Source organism: Eubalaena glacialis, chromosome 7 (assembly GCF_028564815.1).
Source record: "Eubalaena glacialis isolate mEubGla1 chromosome 7, mEubGla1.1.hap2.+ XY, whole genome shotgun sequence".
Taxonomy (NCBI): Eukaryota; Metazoa; Chordata; class Mammalia; order Artiodactyla; family Balaenidae; genus Eubalaena; species Eubalaena glacialis.
In genome coordinates this window covers 73,035,054-73,041,106 of record NC_083722.1, presented here as the reverse complement: position 1 = coordinate 73,041,106, position 6,053 = coordinate 73,035,054, and positions in this window count along the sequence as shown.

Here is a 6,053-nt window from a genome sequence, read left to right as displayed (position 1 = left end):
ATTATCATCCTTATACTAATGAACTCCAAATCTCTCTCCTGAGTGCCAACACCAGACAGTAGACAAGCCCAAAACTGAGCTCATCAGATTCCTCCAAGAACTGTGCCTCCTATTGTTGAAATAATGCCACCACCCACCCAGCTGCTTAAGTCCTTTCCTAGAAATCATTCTAGACTCCTCCCGTTCCCTCCCCCACCTCAGTGACTCAGCTATGAAAACCCAGTGGCTCCATCTCCTTCCTCAGCTCCCAAAGTCACTCACACCCCTCTTCCCATTGTTGAGCCCTCACCCTGCTTCCGCCGCCTCGGTTCAGGATCTTGCCATTCCTCACCGGAACTATTTAGACAGCCCCTTCCTTGTTCCCCAGGCTTCCCCACTCTCCCCCACTGATCCACCCTGCAGCAATTTTCATCCACCCTCCACACCCTCCCCTGTCCACAGGATGAGGCCAATCCCTTCAGCATGCTCAATCTTTCAAGAATTGTTTCCTTCCTCCCACTTGTGTCCTCACAGCCATTCCCACGAGCCCATTCTGCAGAAGTAGTATCCTCACCTCCTGGCTTCTGAGGCCTCTTTCCTCTCCTTAAAAATCACCCCACCTCACCCCACCCCGAATCCCCCTTTTCCAACAACCTACACCCTCAAGCTTCAGTAGCTTTAATCTCCTTTGGGAAGTCCCCCCTCCCTCCGCACTCCAGCTTTCTGAGTCTCCATCTCCACCCCTCCTCCTGGCTCCACCAGCCCGCCCCAGACAGCATCCATTATCATGATAATGCTTTCTTCACTGTAAGGATTCCTCTGTGAGACTGTATTTGGCAGATGTAAGCCGGCTGAGGGTAGGGATTGTGGCATTTTATTTCTAGCACAAGGTTTGTCCCAGTAAGCAATGAATAAACATTTGTTGAGTGAACGAACGCAAGAACAGGGATGTTGAGCCAAGTAATAAACTACACAAAACAAGAGGAATTTTTCTGAGATTTTTTTTTTTTTTTTTTTTGGCCGCTCTGCGGGCAGCTTGAGGAATCTTAGCTCCTGACCAGGGATTGAACCCAGGCCATGGCAGTGAAAGCACCGAGTCCTAACCACTGGACTGCCCGGGAATTCCCACATTATTTTTTCATACAGTTTTTGAGATGAAAGGAGTCCTGCTGACACCATTATTAGCTTACTGAGCCTGTCGGCCACTGCTTTTCAAAGTGTAGGTCACAGGCCATCATAACACATTTATTTTAGGGACTCATAGCTAGGATTTTTTAAAAGTTTTAAATTTTTTCATAGCTAGGATTTTTTAAGTCACAAAAATAAAAGAGAAAACAGTGTATTACAGGTAGTATTGAGTAAATGATGTATTGGAAACTTTTTGATATGTGTGTTCCAGGTCATGGGTCCAAAACGTATGGGAGCCCCTGCTTTAAGCAGTTGGGGGGTACAGGAAAGGGTTTCAAACAGAGGGTGAGAGGAGATCAGATTTGCATTTAGAAAGAGCATTTACAAGTCAAGGGCTTGGGAGTCCAGCCAGATCAGGTCAGCAGCGGGGGGGGGGGGGGGGGGGGGGGTGGGAACAGGCAGGTGAAGGTGCCGGTGCCTTTTCCTGCCAAGGGCACTAGGGAGGGTCACAAGTCCGGTTAGGAAGGAAAGAGAGAGAAGTGGACTTGAGGTAAGCAGAGTTGTGACTTGCCGGCGGGCCATTCTAGGTGAATTCAGATGTGGGGCAGGAATTCAGGCGAGATATTCCTATCCATAACGGGAATTTGGGAGTTCTCTGCCATAAGACAGGAGGCCGAAAAAGTACTGGGGGTGGGTTTCACTGTTCGGGAAGCACCCGTGAAAGAATGGGGGTGGGGGGGGCGGTTTCTGCTAGAAAAGTTTGTTATCCCAGAGCAGACATTTAACCACAAGATTTAGCCTGTGCTCAGAATACCATCCTACAGAGCTTGTTACCCAGCACAAACCAGGATAAACACAAATTATGTATTAGAATAATGTGTGGGATCTCTGGAATTCAGTGGCGTTAAAAGTCATTCAGTTAAGTGGTTCCCAAAACTGTGTTTCAGAACAATTCATAGAGCTTTCTGATTATACAGATTCCAGGCAGGGCCCTACACCAAGCCTATGAAATCAAAATATCCAAGGGAGACCAGAGAATCTCTATTTTCAAACAAGCTCCCCAAACTGGTAGCCATTAAAAAAAAAAAAAAAGAGGAAATTTATCTGCTAATATGGAACCAACTCCAAGATATATGAAGTGGAAAAAAGCGAGATTCAGGACAGTGTTTATAACATGTTGTTACCGTCTGTGAAAAATAAAAAGTATGTGTGGCGGAATATGTACATGCACTTGTTAGCACAGACACAGGCTCTAGGAGACACACACACACAAAACTGGCCAGTGATGACCAATGGGGAGGAAACAGGGTAGACAGGGATGGGAGGGAGATTTAGTCTAGGCCTTTTTTGGTATCATTTGAATTTGTCCCATGTAAATGGATTGCGAACTCAGTAAATATATAACTAAATAAAAGTCAAAGCTCCCCAGATAACTGTAATGTAGAACTAGGATCTGGGAACCCTCGATGCTAGGTACTCCTCACCCCCACAGCATCTAAGACCCTGGTTATACAGACTTGTGGACTGCTCATTCCATCTTGGAAAGCTTTGTTAGTTCTGACTTTCTTTTTTAGTGTTAATCTGAAACCTTGTAGCCTCCAGGGAGGCTCACGCTGCCTCAGGTAACCATGCAGAATAAATCCAATCTGGCTAACAGCACAGGTGGATGAAAGAAGAATGGGCACATGTAAAACATTAAATCAGCCAGGGTTATCTTTTTCAAATATAAATGTAAACCTTTCAATTATTTCCCATTGCCCTTGAGATAAATTTGCAGAATGTGGTCTACAAGCCCCTGCAGAGTCTGCGCCCTCTGCAACATCCCCTCCCACTTGTTCTCTGCCACAAGGTGGGGGGGGGGCGACCTCCTCCCAGCCTCAGAGACTTTGCTTAGGGTCTGTCCCTCTGCCCAGAACACGCTTTCTTCCACCTCCTAAGGACTTATCCTCCCGGACACTTCCTCAGGGATTCCCTGATGGTACCAGACCAGATTAGATTCCCTTCTTAAACACTCTCAAAGCAGTCACACTTTTTCTTCATAGCATGTATTCGATCTATATGTACTGAGGGTTTCCCTGAATCAGGCACTAGAGTAGAGAAAAGGAAAGGCGGGGGTCCCTATCCTTTTGAGTTTATAATCTTTTTTGGGGGGGATTAAATTATCACAGAAACCAGTGTAAACACGTGGTGCCTGGAATGTGGATGGTAACAGGGGAATGTGTCAGTGAGGGTATCTGAGGGTAGAGCTTTCTCGAAAGGGTGGGTGTTACCTGAGTGAAGAAGAGTATTCCAGGCAAATCTCCAAGGAAGCATTAACCCTGTCTGTTTGGATCCGGCAAATTGGTAGGCTCACAGTAGAGACTGAATGAACGAGTGAACAAAAATCGACTTGCCCCAAAGCAGAGCTAGATTAGAACTCAGACCTCTCAATTCACAGCGCAGGGCTCTTCCCTTCCCCCCAGAGCTGCTCCAGGACTTTGGAGAGCATTCCTGAGTGAATGGGGAAAAGGGTTTGGTTAAATTATTCCTTTTCTTTTGCTTTTATTTCACAATCTATGGACCCAAACATTAAAAAAAAAAAAAAAAAAGTCATCCTCAACACTTCATCAACTTTTTTTTTTTTTTTAATATTTATATATTTATTTATTTATTTGGCTGCACCGGGTGTTAGTTGCGGCAAACGGGATCTTTGTTGCTGTGTGCGGGATCTTTAGTTTCGGCATGTTAACTCTTAGTTGCAGCATGTGGGATCTAGTTCCCTGACCAGGGATCGAACCTGGGCCCCCTGCGTTGGGAGCACGGAGTCTTAGCCACTGGGCCACCAGGGAAGCCCCCAACAACATTTAAAAAGGAAAAAAAAAAAAAGGTTCTCTAACATTTCTGACACTGTTTTCATTCCAATACTTGGATTGCTGGTGGAAATGCTTCAGTATGTCAACCTACTTGGGCAAATCCCATTCAGGAAATGTCTGCTCAGGCAAGGACTTTCCATTCCTTTAACCATGAAACAAATATTGACTGTATAATTATAATGTATGTCCATACAAAAAGTTCAAAATGTTGACCATTGTTTCTTTGAAGATGGTAGAATTATGGATGATTTTTTAAAATTATAACTATCTGTATTTTCTAAGGCTGTAATTATTTTGTATTATTTGCATAATACAAAACTTTGAAAGCAAAAGCTTTTTATTTTTTTAGTTGAAGTATAGTTGATTTACAATGTTATGTTAGTTTCAGATGTACAGCACAGTGATTTAGTTACACATATGTATATTCTTTTTCATATTCTTTTCCCTTACAGGTTATTACAAAATATTGAGTATAGTTTCCTGTGCTATACAGTAGGTCCTTGTTGGTTATCTATTTTACATATAGTAGTATATATATGTTAATCCCATCCTCCTAATTTATCCCTCCACCCCAGCAAAAGCTTTTTAAAGAAATATTTAATGAATTTAACAGTAGGCCCAAAACAGAGGTAGTGGTCATAATCTCAACCAGACACCTAAAATAAATATACAATCTAAATAAGCAGAGTATTTGCTCTAAACGTGCTATCTAAAGACAAGTCCTCTTAAGGACTGATTGCTGTACCTCTGCCTCTCTCATAAAATCATTCATTCTAGGAGTCGCCACTGGTACAGGGGATATAACAACAAATCTGGTCATCTATAAAATGGGGACAATTCCTCTCTCATAGAACTGTTGTAAGAATTAAACGAATTAGGGCTTCCCTGGTGGCAGAGTGGTTAAGAATCTGTCTGCCAATGCAGGGGACATGGGTACGAGCCCTGGTCCAGGAAGATCCCACATGCCGCGAAGCAACTAAGCACATGCGCCACAACTACTGAGCCTGCGCTCTAGAGCCCATGAGCCACAACTACTGAGCCCATGTGCCACAACTACTGAGCCTGCACTCTAGAGTCCATGAGCCACAACTACTGAGCCCGTGCGCCACAACTACTGAGCCTGCGCTCTAGAGCAACAAGAGAAGCCACTGCAGTGAGAAGCCTGTGCACCGCAACGAAGAGTAGCCCCCGCTCCCCACAACTAGAGAAAGCCCGCGCGCAGCAACGAAGACCCAATGCAGCCAAAAATAAAAAAAATTTTTTTTAAAGAATTAAACAAATTAATAGATAAAGCCCTTGGAACACGGGGACCTAAGCACTACATAAGCGTTAGCTATTATTATATTTACGGTATTGCTATCCCAATGAGGTAAGAAAGGGTGGGAGAGAAGGAAATTATTCTGAGAAAATATACAAGAGCTAAAATGGAGGTGAGCAAACAATGCCGAGGCCCACAGTCCAGGCCGTAGGGTTAAGTTTTGTGGTCAGCGGCTCATGGCCAGAACTACCGGCTGGACAGGAGTCAGCGGTCCAGAGTTGGGCCCTGGTGTTCAGGAGGCAGAGCCCAGTCCTTGGGTCATTCACTTCCCTCTCTCGTGATAAAATTAGGCTTGGAGGCCCAGGGTGGGAGAGAGGCCCGGACGGCCTTCTCCACCCTCCACATTTCCTCAGCTTGTGGAGCACGGGACGGGTAGGCCGATACAGCTTTGGCTTAACGGCGGTAAGAAGTGACTGGACTACCGCTGGCTGTGGAAACTACGCTTCCCAGCATGCAATGGGTCAAGAGGGGCCTTCCGGTCTACCCCCGGCGCCTCGCAGGTTCAGCTGGGAGTTTTCATTGACCTCCGAGCCCCTCTGGTTCGGAGGAGCTCAGGTACCCTCTAGGCCCCTCCCCTTTCTGAGGAGGGGTGACCTCGCGGAGTCCCACGAGCTGTTTCCTTCTTCCCCTCTGATTGGTCCAGCCTAGCTGCCATTCCTGTGCGAGGAGGAGAACTGGTTACTGATTGGTGGATTCCGTTTGGCGCCAACTAGGAAAGGGAGGGCGGGGCATTGGCAGGCCCCAGTGAGCAGCTATTACCGCGAAAGGCCACCTCG